This window comes from Malaclemys terrapin, chromosome 2 (assembly GCF_027887155.1).
Source record: "Malaclemys terrapin pileata isolate rMalTer1 chromosome 2, rMalTer1.hap1, whole genome shotgun sequence".
Classification (NCBI taxonomy): Eukaryota; Metazoa; Chordata; order Testudines; family Emydidae; genus Malaclemys; species Malaclemys terrapin.
In genome coordinates this window covers 48,341,570-48,355,834 of record NC_071506.1, presented here as the reverse complement: position 1 = coordinate 48,355,834, position 14,265 = coordinate 48,341,570, and the positions used below count along the sequence as shown (strand labels likewise).

General features: G+C 42.3%; 1 long non-coding RNA gene across 1 annotated transcript; it reads right to left on the bottom strand.

The window, feature by feature from the left end:
* Positions 1–883: 883 nt before the first annotated feature.
* Positions 884–6,716, bottom strand: LOC128832086 (uncharacterized). The gene is made up of 3 exons (XR_008443892.1): positions 6,489–6,716; positions 6,219–6,386; positions 884–2,859 (listed from the first exon to the last, which is right to left on the bottom strand). It is a non-coding gene; the product is annotated as an uncharacterized LOC128832086 (long non-coding RNA).
* Between the last annotated feature and the right edge of the window lie 7,549 nt (positions 6,717–14,265).

The following is a 14,265-nucleotide window of genomic DNA, read 5'->3' as shown; positions in this document are numbered from 1 at the left end:
GATCTTTCAGACACCAGTGTAATAGTTACTACTGAGCGGTTGTGTGGAATGGAAATATGCCACACACTGTGCCTTGACATCAAGGGCCATTATTCAGCTTAAAAAAATAGTTCAATTGATCAGTGAAAATTTGCCACGTTAAGTTGTGGCCCTCTTTATTTAATCAGGCCCACAAATGTTTATGCATTCATAACAAATAAAATTAACTTATAAAAAACTATAAAACATAACTTCTTGTTCTAATGCCTACTCAGCGATCCATACTTATTCCTTACTTAGGGAAAATTGCTGTTCACTTTGTTTTGCCTCAATGGCAACTTCATTACTAGCAGTGCATGTAACTTAAAACAAAGCCTTATGTTCAGCAAATTAATCTTTAATGCTGAATGGGAACAGTTTGGAATGCTGTAACAATGCAAAGGAGAATTCTACATTAATGACTTCTGTGATGGGTTGGATCACAGAAACCCCTTGGGGCTGCCAACTGATGTGCCAAGACTACTTCTGCCCCTGGTTTCCCTGCCCTTCCAGCTTGGGACTTCAGTGCCCTGCCTGGTTTGAGCCAGACCCACTAGCCTGCTGCAAACCCAGACTCAGGTCTGAACCACGTCCCCCAACAGATGTAGGCTTAATTGTAAGCAGGTTAAGAAGTGTTCCTGTCTTTAACAGTCAGATGCTCAACTCCCAGACGGGTCCAAACCCCAAATAAATCCATTTTACTTGGGATTTCACCCTCTATAACATTGATAGAGAGGTATGCACAGATGTTTCCCCCCCCCCAGGTATTAATACATACTCTGGGTTAATTAATAAGTAAAAAGTGATTTTATTCAATACAGAAAGTAGGATTTAAGTGGTTCCAAGTAATAGCAGACAGAATAAAGTGAATTACCAAGCAAAATAAAATAGACTTGAGTGTTCTATGTCTAATACAGTAAGAAAACTGAATACAGTCCTCACCCTCAGAGGAATTCCAGTAAGCTTCCTTTTACAGACTAGTCTCCTTCTAGTCTGGGTCCAGCAATCACTCACACCCCCAGTAGTTACTGTCCTTTGTTTCAGTTTCTTTCAGGTAGCCTCTCCACCCTCAAGGATATCTCTTGAGCCAGCCGAAGACAAAATGGAGGGGTCTCCCAGGGGTTTAAATAGACTCTCTCTTGTGGGTGGAGACCCCCTCCTCTCTCCTATGCAAAGTCCAGCTCCAAGATGGAGTTTTGGAGTCACATGGGTAAGTCACATGTCCATGCATGACTCAGTTTTTACAGGCAGCAGCCATTGTTTACATGCTACCCTGAACATCCTCAGGTAGATGTCTTATGTGGATTGGAGCCTTCCAAGATTCATTGTCCTTTAAGTGTTTCTTGATTGGGCACTTAATTTGCACATTCCTTTCTCAAGAAGCTGACCAAATGCTTTACTAAAGCTACTTAGAAATCAAGCAAGTACACAATATTCATAACTTCAAATACAGCAAGGACACATGCATACAAATAGGATGAATAGATTCAATAGATCATAACCTTTACAGAGATATGTTACATGGTATATGTATCATAAAACATATTCCAGTTATGTCATATATATATACATTCATAAGCATATTTCCGTAAAGCTTTATGGGGTGCACGGTCACAACTTCATTTTTGCAAAGCACTTTGAAGATAAAAAGCATTTTATATCTAGGGCCAGATGGGAGCTAGTCTTGTTTGGGTACTAAAGAAGGGTACAAGACTATTCCACCCCCATCCTTCCATCCCTAAGCCTATAGGGAACCGACCACAATTGCAGTCTCCATGCTTCCCTGAGCACATGGACTGCTCCTGGCTAGTGCTCCATGGGATATCAGTCACCCTAAATGGGATGCGGAAGTGGTAGGGCAGGCTCGTTGTGGAGGGGATTGCAGATTATACTTTTCCAAGGTCCACCTCTTCCCTGCCATGTTTGGCGTGACAAGTATCTCAAGGGGCACAGCAGGGAGCAGCCCCTGTGGTCATCAGAGCACAAGGACATCAATTGTGGCTGGCCCATGCACAGAGGGAGTGTGCAGGTGGGGTTCCCACCTTGAGTCCCTGCATAGAGACCAGCCAAAGCTTGGCCTCTTATGTCAAGATTTTGATAATAATACTTTAAGCAATGGGAATGGGATGTCAATAATTGACACTATTTATTTGCATTTCCCTTTCCCCCCTGTAAGGCTATCATCTTAACAAAAATCAAAATCGTGTCATAAATAAAATTGCTCAGAAAAATATAATCCCCAACAACCAACCAGCATTATGTGCTGTCATTGTTCAATGGGTCCTATAAGGCTAAGTGCGTTATCTGGAAAACCAGCTGCCTGCATTTGTTCCTCCCTGTTCTTAACAACTAATACCATGAAATGGAGAACAGGTTGAAGAGTATCTGCACTGAGTTTCAGGAAAGTCAATCCGTATCTCCTCTGCCATGTGCATTATGTGCTCAGAGCCCCCAACATCAGCATGTTAGAAGCAAAATTATTTTTAAAAAATAATTAATTTCTTGCAACTGTAAAAACCATTCACACAATCAGGTGACCGGAATGCCAGCAACTGAGCTCAGTCCAGAATGTAAAAGCAGCACGCCAATGTATCACAGTAGCCTTCCTCCAGAAGGAAGGGAGAACCTGTTTCTCTTGCATCTTCCTCAATGTACCACACAGCAGAATGTGTTCTGTGGTCTCCAGTATCAGGCTCCAATCAGAAGATCCAGAGCTCCAATAAGTTGTCATTATTAAATTATTACAGTATCATCTGGAGTCCCCAATTAAGATTTGGGCTCTATTGTGCTAGGCATTGTACAGACAGCGAGAGGCAGCCTCTGCCCTGCAGAGTTCAGAATCTAAATAAACAAGACAAACACAGAGTCAGATTGAAGATGGATGCACGGAGAAGGGAAGTGACTTGACTAGGTCACCGCCAAATTTGGCTCTCACTACATGTGTGCAACCACGGCAGGACATTCTCCATGAGAGGCCTTTACCTTTGGAACTCATGATGAAAAACAGCCCAGATCTGTTGTGTTTTAGAGTACACTGCAAAGCACATTTCGTTGTTTAATCTGCAGCAAGGAAGATTTAGGTTAGATATTAGGGAAAACGTCCTAACTATAAGGGTAGTTCAGCACTGGAATAGGCTTCCAAGGAAGGTTGTGGAATCCCATCACTGGAAGTTTTTAAGAATAGATCAGGCAAATACCTGAGAAGGATGGTCAAGGCTTACTTGGACCTGCCTCAGCGCAGGGGGATGGACCTGATGACTCCTCGAGGTCCCTCCCAGCCCTACATTGCTATGATTTTCACAGGGTTTGGAAAAGGTTAGGAAGCACAGTGCAATTTGGTGTTCCTAGGGCAGATGGGGTATTTTTGACTGCGTGGATGGCTGAACTTCAGTTATGAGGGTGAGGAGAGGCTGCTGAATTTGTGACTATTTCTACAGGTGATATTTATATGCCATGGATTGTTCATTCTTGTTAAAACTGCACAAAGCATTGCTTAGGCTTTCTTTGATTTGGATGTTCAAATAGAAAAAGTAACTATTTGGCCCTGGCTGTAGAAAGTTTGAGTGATTAACTGGTTGGGATGGTTATCCTTTATGATGATCTGAAATCAACTGCACAGTGAATACTAGTATAAAATACATGAAAATACATCCATATAAAAGATAAGTGTTAGTCAAAATGTAATAACTGCATTCACTGTTATCAGTGAACATCACAACTGAATGGGAAACTTATTGTCAAGTTTCTAATGCACAGTCTGGGGCACAATGTTCTGTTAAGCACAGTATCACCTAACTATAGCATTTGATAAAACTTGAATTGTTATTGTTGAAACAGCTGCACCACACTATTTCCAAGTATGCTGGAGGCAGCATCATTAGTTGCCGGGCAGAGTCAGCCATGGAGGCAGCATCTAGGGTGACCAGACGTCCCGATAAAATCAGGACTGTCCGAATATTTAGTTGTTTGTCCCACGTCCCAACCAATATATTTTGCACTCCGGGGTTTTGGTTTTTTTTGCTTCAACGCCCTTTCCTCCCCCCCGCCCCCGCAATGTGTCCCAATATTTTGTTCTTGTTATCTGGTCACCCTAGCAGCATCACTTTTTTCCACAATGAATATAAACAAGTCAAAATACCGATTACAACTATTTGATGCACACCTTGCTGCAATCCTGAAGGTTTCAACTGCTCAGTCACTGAGGCCAAACATCAACAAACCGACTGAACTGAAGCGTTGCCGGGTGTCTGGCAAACACTAAAAACTCTCTGGCGGGTGAAGAATTGTATAAAGTTGTATGATAGTTTTATTATTTCTAAGAAATTCAATATAAAAAATACAATATAAATGTTTTCTGAACACCATCTTCAGTGACATTATTGGCCTGCTGGGAGGATTTGAGGACTGGGGTTGGCAACGTTCGGCACGCGGCTCGCCAGGGTAAGCACCCTAGCATGCCGGGCCAGTTTATTTACCTGCTGACGTGGCAGGTTCGGCCGATCGTGGCCCCCACTGGCCACGGTTCACCGTCCCGGGCCAATGGGGGCGGCGGGAAGCCACGGCCAGCACATCCCTCGTGGGGGCTGCAATCGGCCAAACCTGCCGCGTCAGCAGGCAAATAAACTGGCCCGGCCCGCCAGGGTGCTTACCCTGGCGAGCCACGTGCCGAACGTTGCCGACCCCTGGGCTAAGGTGTCACTTTTAGAGGCACACAGTCCACCATCCCGAGTTAAATGGTATTCTTACACACGTGTCCTACCACTGATACTCAGAAATAGAATATCTTCTGATTCTAAATGTGCCTGAAGCAAGCCAAAGACACAAACCATTATGAATATTAGTGTATCTATGGTAAAATACAGTTGTTATTTGCACTTGGTAGGAAATTAATGATTCAGTTCAATCATCCCTAGTATATTTAGCATACTAAGTTCCATAACTAAGGTTTGTTATTGTTTATCTAGACTTGAAAGGAACATTCAAGAATGTTTAACTTTGCTCTGTGTAAATAGTGAATTTTCTTTAGGGAAAATATATGAAGATTTGTAAATCGCTCCAGTCTAGAGTGCAATCTCACCATTTTTACTGGAAGAGAAAAGTATGCTAACTAATGGAAATGGTGAAATCTCAATCTTGATCAAATTTTTGAATTCTAAGAAAACCCTAGAGATGAGTTCCAGGGGCAATACTGAACACTCAAAGTTCAAAGGGAGTTCAGACACTGGGTTTAGATTTTAGCCCATTTGCAAAATTCAGATCCAGGTTTAGATACTAAGATCTTTGAAATCAAAGGTTTAGTTCAGCTCCATCTCCAGAAAAAACACATCAATAAAACAATCTCATTTCCTCAGGAGAATGTTTATGGTGTGGAAACTGATCGTTTTGCCCTCCAGTGTTTGTGATCCATCCTTAGCTACAAGATCATAGCTGTGGTAGCAGATTCTAGATCCATACAGGCAGTGAAAGGAGTTACAAAGTTGGTGACATCTTCTTGGGCAATGTTAATCATTAGAAACACTGTAACTAGAGCGGAGAATATTCTTTTTAAAAAATGTCATTATGGTTTTGTGATTCAAGAGTTGCTATGCAGCTTAAGCTGTTGTTGCAAGTGCTCTAAAGCTGAATATTTGAAATACATACTGTAAATTGAATTCCATGCCCTGCACTATTTAGCACGCATGCACGTACATGTCCCTTTTATCCCAACATTAGACAGTATATAATAATGTTCTGCAGTATCCTGCATGTGTTTCTGACTCACACCAGTAGCAGTTTACTGCTGTATCACACTTTGCATAGCATGTCTTAATGGCAAGATGCCCACATTCAAGGCTTGCAAAACGCAGGCGGCTGTGACACAGGATTCCTTTAAGCTCAAAAATCTACACACAGAGGAGAATGGTGTTAGCATTAAAAAATAAAGAGGAATCTGCTCATTCTAAAGCATCTCTCCATAGATAGACATCATTATATATGAATGCATTCAGATTAAGTCTGACAGATGGAAATTCTGAGAGCAAGAGGTAGCATGGGGAACAACAGTATATTATCCATTCTGCTTCATCAATTACACTGAACAGTGGGTGGTCTATTATGTGGTTTATTACTGCTTTTGAGAAGTGTAGTTGGATTTTTAAAGCATTGTACTTATCTTTAATTAAAGTAAAATTAACAACAACAACAAATCCTCATATCCTTACCCTTTAGCAGAGGTCTTCCATTTACAAGAGGTTCAAGAAAACAGCACTTGGCTTGGAAAAAAACAAGATATCCTTTGAGCCCACTACTTTTCTTCTGCTTTCAAGAGTTAACCTGTTATGTGGCACTTCCAGCAATATGCTGCTTGGGATGCTTGATGTGGTAACCACCTGCATGTTGCATACAAAATGAGGCACATTGTTAATAGCATTATGGTAGTATCCACAATGTGTTAAGTACTGTCCACACACAAAGAGATATATAACCCCTACCTGGAAGTGTTACAATTGACAGTCTGCAGCTGATGTTGATATCTGATCCATTCTTAAAGCGGTGTGGACTCCCATTAAAGACGACAGAGATGCATGGGTGCCAGGTTCCACGCACATGTATTCAGTTGCAGGGCTGGGATTTAAGAATGGAGTTGAAATAAAGAACGTCAGTACCACGTGGGTATCAGGAAGTCTGGACAACTGCTCTGCTCCTCGGCTCTGTAGAAGCATCAAATGCATATTTCACTTTAAGGCCAGATAATATCCTAGAGCCACAAACAAGCGTTTTATTTGTAGGTCTGTTAGATAAGAGCCTTGTCCTTATCTTATTTATCTCATATAATAGACCCCATAATGCACTTTCAGCTATTGTACAGAATTTGTGTTATTTCTGGCCCCACGGGACCTATGGTGGGACTGTTCCAAAACAAAACTAGAGCAGAACCACATATTAGAACCACGTGACTTAGTAACGGGGGAACAAAACTCTGCAACCAACTTTGGCATTGTTGAGCATAGGAATGTAGCCCCCACTAGCCCAGTAAGTCACGAATCACCAGGATGACTGTCATGGCTTGTCATTGTCATTTTCAGCTGGCAGGACTGTGCAGCCCAAATGTCCCAATGCTTGACAGTGGCCTATAAAAGTTTGGATAGCATCATGGTGAACCAAATGAAAAGTATCAGGGACCCAAGAAAGACCATACCACATGGCTCTCGTTTATCATTTAGGCAGAAAACAACAACAATACAGCCAAGAAGCCAGCAATTTATGTTAATTTTATACCAAGATACTGTCTGTAGTACCAATGTACAGGCTTGATTCTACCCTCCTCATCTTCGGCTAGCATGTTTCAGCACACAGAGTATAGGCAGTGAAAATCTGGTTCATGGAGATGTGAGTACAGCGGTGCAAAGCACTCACAAACAAACAGTGTTCCCTCTAACTTTTCCCATACATGTGCGGAAATAATTTTGTTATGTGCACCAATATGGAGGTGATGTGTGCCACATCACCTCCATATTGGTGCATATAACAAAATTCATGTGGTGGGGGATGGGCCGAGTGGTTCAGAGTGTGGGAGGGGGCTCAGAGTTAGGGCAGAGGGCTGGGGTGCAGGGGTGTGAGGGCTCTGGTTTGGGGTGCGGGCTCTGGGGTCGGGTCAGGGGTGAGGGATTTGGGATGCAGGCTGCCCCGGGACTACAGCAGGGAAAGAGCTCCCCCCCCCAGCTCTTTCTCCCCACAGCAGCACCTGGTCTGGGGGCGAGAGGCGCCTCTCCCCACCGCGGCAGCTCCGGGGCTGGGGCTGCGGGATAGGTGCCCCTCCCCTAGGCATGGCAGGTCCAGGCTGGGGCTGGGTTCAGGCCGGGGCAACCCCATCCTTCCCCCATTGGGGAGACCCAGTACTGATTGGTGTATAGCCCCAAAATTGGGCAGCCCTGTCCAGGGAAGAAGCATTCCTGGATGTGCTGATGTAGGGCCTGAGCTGATGCCCACTGGAAAGTCCCCCATGGATTTCAGTGGTCTTTGGATCAGGCCCTTATTGCATTTCTAGGCAACCTCTAATGGAGCCCCAGCCCCAGTTAAAACTGCCTTCCAGTGATAGAACCACTGCCTACCCTCTCTTATGGGTGAATGCTCTGGGACCCAAGCAACACACATCCCTGCATGAGCAGAGGTGAATGGAGCCCCAAAATGCTATCACTTATAATCTGTACTCCTGCATCAGATGTATCAATTATTATTATTTAAAATGTATATTGTGGTATCACCTAGACACCTTAACCAGGTTGGGTCCCATTGTGCTAGGCCCTACACAAACACAATGGAGAAAATCCTAGATTTTTTTTTTTTTAAAGCCTCTATCCCATCCAATGGGCAAGCTAGAAAATCAGATCAATCCCAGATAACCAGGACTACAAACGGGTCAACATGTAATTTAAAATGGCATGTTCTCTCTTGCTCCCTTTCAATAGCTAATAACACAATTTCAGCTTGGCAGAAGCACCTATGTAGTTAAAACAGGCAAATCATGCCCTTGCCTGCCAAAATGAACATTTCAGCCTTTAATGATCTTTGGCCTAGTTTTAAAGCGATGGTTAAAATTGACAGTCAGCTTTCTGACTATGCATGGCTATGCTACAGATCCTTTACAGGGGGTGCGGAAAAGGTAATGAGAGTTTTAAGGGCCTTGCTCAGGACTAGAGAAATCAATTTTTAAAAGAGAAAATTTTCAAAGCTCTTTCAGTTGCACAGGACTTGAAATGGACTCACTTCTGCTTTTCATGAAAACACTGGCAGAGTGATTATAGAAATTTTGCCGTTTAAGTTTTCGCCGTTTGGATTTAGTAGATATTCAGGGCCCTGTTTTGCAAGTCACAATTGTTATGTTCCAACTGCAGATTCAGTATCTTACACCTATGTATCATAGACATTCTATATGAAGATATATGGAATCTTCATATATCCTCACAAGCACAGAAATGGACACCTCTCTTGAGAATCTCCTTTCCTCCATCCCATGCCCCAGGAGAAGGGGACCAGAGTTTCAGATGGCAAGTTAGTCCACAGAATCTGCCTTTTTAATCACATAAAATATCACTGCCCCTGTAAATGCAGAGCAATGGGTGCATGTGAGCTGGTCTAATACATGCACCACTAGAAAGCGACAGGAACTGGGAGGGTTCCCAGCCAACTACTTTGGAGTGACTATCAACTGGATAAGAAAACTTAAGGAGAAGGGAACATGCCTTCCCATCCACCCCAGCAATTATGTCTACTCTGTGGAATAAAATCTTGTATTTCTCATGATTAGGCATCTGAGAGACAGCCACAGTTCCATGCCACCATAAACAACAAACAATTCAATTTTCAAAATGACCATAGTTGTGTTCATCTTTCAATTAATAAACAGATACATTTAGTCTGCTGATGTTGCTTACAAAACTTTGGAAATATTTAATTTTAAATTATTTCTGCATATATATAATATAATGTGTATTCTATATTTCTGTCACTATTTATTCTTTTCTTTAGTCTTTCATTATTCCATATCCAAAGAGCAAGTATTTCTTTTCAGTCTAAAGTGGCTTTTAGACTATAGAAAACAGTAAGAAAACAAAGGTAAAGTCTCCATGAGAGAGCCGTGTATGTGTGTCTCCTCCTCTGTGACAGGTTCCAACAACTCTGAGAACTAAACGCTTGCTTTCACTGCACACAGAAGGCCTGATTAATTGTTACCCTGCTCTCGCAAAATGAGTCCAAAGTGATGTAAAATCCTACCAGTCAGAATGGTAAGAGTTCTGCACTCACTGTAAGTGACTGTACAAGGAGCAGGCCAATGAGGAATTGGACTCAGGGGGTTTAGAAATTTAAAGGCAATACACAGAAAATGTAGCCACAGATAATCAAGTAAGGATATTTGAATCCTCATAGTTTTAACAGCTCATGCCACTCCTTCCTTACTTGAAGCTAGAATCCTGTTTTTGACATCAAACTGGCTTCTGCTAAAATGACTGCAGTGTCACAAACAGATTATGACCTCCAGGGATCTCTGTTAGTAAAAGATGATTATGACCTTAGCTGACCCCAGTCAGAACCAGAGGATTATGACCTCAACTGACCGCAGTCAAAACCAGAGGTTTATGACCTCAACTGAACCAAGTCAGAACCAGAGGATTATGACCTGAACTGACCCCAATCAGAACCACAGGATTATGACAGAAATAAGCAGCAAGAGCAGATGAACTATTTAAAAACAAAAATTCTGTTTGCCTATATGTGCCCTTAGCAATAAAATAACAAGCAGGGAAAAAAATTAGGGAAAATATGTGACATGTGGGCCAAGCTGTTTATAAACAGAATGTTTCTCTCGGGCAACAGAATCTCCTTAAACATTTCATTAAAAATTAAGAAAATGCATAATAAACATACTCTATGTATGAGAAACTATTGTGAATACTGCATAACACAATTGCCATACACATCATCAGAGGCAGTGGGCCTGATTCTGCTTTAACTTGCAACATCCTTTCTGGAGCGACTAGTGCTGGAAAGAGCAAATGTGCCTTCAGAGCAGTTAGCCAAATTACAGCTGCCTGTCTGTATGTGTGCACTGGAAGAGAAGGTGGAGATCCCTGAGCCTTCTCTGTAATTGGGCCCTAAGTGACTTGTCTAAGAACAATAGGAAAAAGAATCCTTGTCCAAGATTTTCAAAAGTGACTATTGATTTTGGGTGCATGAATTTTTGAGTGCTCAATTCGAGGCACTTCAAAAGGACTTGACTTTCAGAGGGTGGATGTTCAGCAAGCAAAACCTGATGCACCCATAAGTACTTGATGTTGGCCCACATCTCCTGACTCCTTTTTCGCTGTCTTCTGTTCAAGACCATCCTTCCTAAGCTAATAAAAAAGAGAAATGAGGAATGAAACACAAAAAATTCTTAATTAACCACCCCTATATTTTCCATTTCATGTACAGTGTTACTGATTACATCAGGTATAACACAGTAAATCAGGACAGGCCTCTATCGGTCAGTATGCTGTAAACAAAGGTTGCAAAAAAGTCTCATTTTACTGATGTTTTACCCGCTCCACAGATTTATTAACCAATTAAAAGCACCTGTGTCAAGACTCAGATCACATATTGATGGCTTAGCTCTTGGATGACTCAACCTTTCGGATGCTTTCTCCACAAGGATGTAACATGCAACTCTTTTATAATTCACATGCAGCACCAAATATAGTTTACTGTGTTGTGGATGTAGGAGAAGTGTGTCTGGGCAATGGAATCAGAGAGGAAGAAAGAGAAGTACATTTAAAATAAAGGCTATTTGCCTGTCCCTGATTTAAAACATGATTAAAATTCAAAGAGACAAGAAAGAACTAACCTCCTCTTTTTAGGACAATCGGGAGCTGTCAGTGATAACTTCTACAGAAAAGGCATCTTCTATATAAAAGGAGACACGATCCATGGAGAAAAATAAGAAATCTAAAATATGACTTAATTTTTCTATGAGCCTCCTTGTCCGTCCCACCCATATTAAGGGCCTGAAACAGCTTCAATTGAAGTCAATGGTAAAACTCCCATTAACTCAAGTAGGAGCTACAATCTAAGGGATCAATTCTGTGCTAATTCACCCCAACCAATCTGATTGACTTCAGTGAGATTTCATTGGGTTTAAGAACTTGGTCAGAAACAATGGGTTGTCAGTGTAATTTGCCAATAAATCAGGTCTTGCTAGCTGGCTAGAAAGGTTTGTAATAGTTGTTACACAGAAAGACAGATGGCCAAATTCTACCATGAGCTGCACTAAGTCATTGCAGAATTTGTCAGAGTGGTAGTTAGAGAGAGAAGCCTCAGAGCAGTGGTCTATAGGATTACTTTGGATTTACACAGGTCTAACTTTGAGAGTGTAGTGCACAGTTTTGTCCACAAATCTATTTGTAACAATTAACAGGTGTGAAATGAATAGTTGTTGGCTAGTACAGATACCCTAATGTGAGCGCCACTGTTCATGTTGTGGCTGCTTCCCACACAAGTGAATCGTACTGTAATTTTCAAGAGACAAGGTGTGGGAGGTAATATCTTTTATTGGACCAACTTCTGCTGAGAGAGACAAGCTTTTAAGCTACACAAAGCTCTTCTTCAGGTCAGGATCCGGCCCAGACTTGAAGAAGAGCTCCACCTAAGCTCAAAAGCTTGTCTCTTTTATTAGACCAACTTCTGTTGGTGAAAGAGACAAGCTTTTGAGCTTAGGTGGAGCTCTTCTTCAAGTCTGGGCCGAATCCTGACCTGAAGAAGAGCTTTGTGTAGCTTAAAAGCTTGTCTCTTTCACCAACAGAAGTTGGTCTAATAGAAGATATTACCTCACCCATCTTGACTCTCTAATATCCTCGGATCAACACAGCTACCCCAACACTGCATAAACCAATGTAATTTTAAAAGTATGTTTACAAATTAGCAGTGTAAGAACCTCAAAGTAATTAATAAAATAAATTTGACTCTACCCCAGCATAGTGCATTCCTATGAGCCCCTGAATATCAGCAGAGTCACATAACTGGTACATTTCTGTTTCCATCAGCATGTGCTAATTAAGATGTGACTCTGCTGTAAAACAGAGGCTGTAATAGTCCTACCTATTTAATTTTTCTCCCCCCTCTCCCCACCAATATATTGATTTCTGAGGGCTTTTGCTAATAGATCAGTGGTGCTCACAAATACCCCCCTAAGGGTACGTCTACACAGCACCTGGGAGGTGCGATTCCCTGCTTGGGTAGATGTAGATGTTAGAGCTAGTGCCTAAAAACAGATATCTGCCCAAATATAACACAACCCAACCCCCTGGGTACATACTCAGGCAGTCAGCCCAAGCCCCCATCCATGCCACAATAGCCATACAGCCATTTTTAGTCACTAGCCAAAGCAGAGTTAGCGTGTATATGTCTACCCAAGGTGGGAATCACATCTCCCAGCAGCTGTGTCATCTCAGGTGAAACTTTTGCTTTATATCCTGCTGTGTAGTATTGATTAGACCCTTGGTGGTGTTTCTCAGACTGACATTAACCCTTCAAACCTATCTCTTCTTCAGGAGGGCTTCGGCCATGGAGTACAATTTGCTTAATCTTCAGTATATTATTGCTGACCATCCCAGCCATACCCATGGGGGAAACTGAAACCTGCCTACCTATCTTAGGGATTTCTATGGCAACTGTTATCTAACCACTGATAGCTCTATGTTAGTTCAGTAAACGTAGGGCCCATTATTGCAATGGAACTATAAGTAGGCAAAAAACAATGTGATCAGAGGAGACTGAAGGCAGCAGTTTCACAAGACCTAAGCTTCCTGGCTACAAACACGCTGGCCAGGCAACAAATCCTGTTCTTGGCTCAAACCTTAACAACTGACCCAGCTACCCCGCATGGGCGGGAGGGAGGGCTGTGAAATTTGGTTGTTGTATCTAGGACTAGAAGCACATGACGGTTTCTAATGTTATCAGAGAGAGATGACTACTGTTAGATACATAATATACAACCACAAGGCTTTGTTCCCAGTTCTGAGAATCCTGCTTTAATCTTCCCCTGAATAAACAAAACAGAATAATGTTTTCAATGAACACATACTTGGAGCTTCCGCCTTGTATTTAAAAGAATAAACACTGACCTTGTGCCAGCTCCTGTTTTCTGTGACCTCTGCTCACTTTCCCATGTGCTCTGCTTCTCTTTCTAATTGCTGAAGCTATCTTTGGCCCCTCCATGCCCAAGATTCTTCTCTAAATTGTGTCTACTACCTCCTGCCCTTTACAGATGGTGGATCCACAGAAAGAGGCTGTAGTGCCACTATTTGGGGATCTGGGCCAGAACTTCTGTAACCTTTGGAGAAGGCTTCTGTAACAGCATCAGAGACCTATTTGACTAAGGTGTCTTCTGTGTTAGACTCCCGCACTTGAACTTTCTGCCTTATCCCTGGCACCAAGCAGTTCCCCCCATACTCCGGCATATCTCCATATCTCTAGACTGTAGATTTGTTTTGCTATATTCTGCTGCTGGAATATAGCATCCACTCTAATGCCCCTAGCTGCTGGAATGGCAGAAACCCTTGCACCTCCCCAGATCTGTTTTCTTCTGGCATATCCCCAGGAAAGGTTCAGTTCAGCCCTAAACTGGATCATAATATGAGGGTCAAGAACTGGAAAATACGCTCTACATAACCCAGGCACTCTAATGCCCCTAGTCTCAGACATTAGTCACAAAACTATTTTCCAGAAAAAAAAACA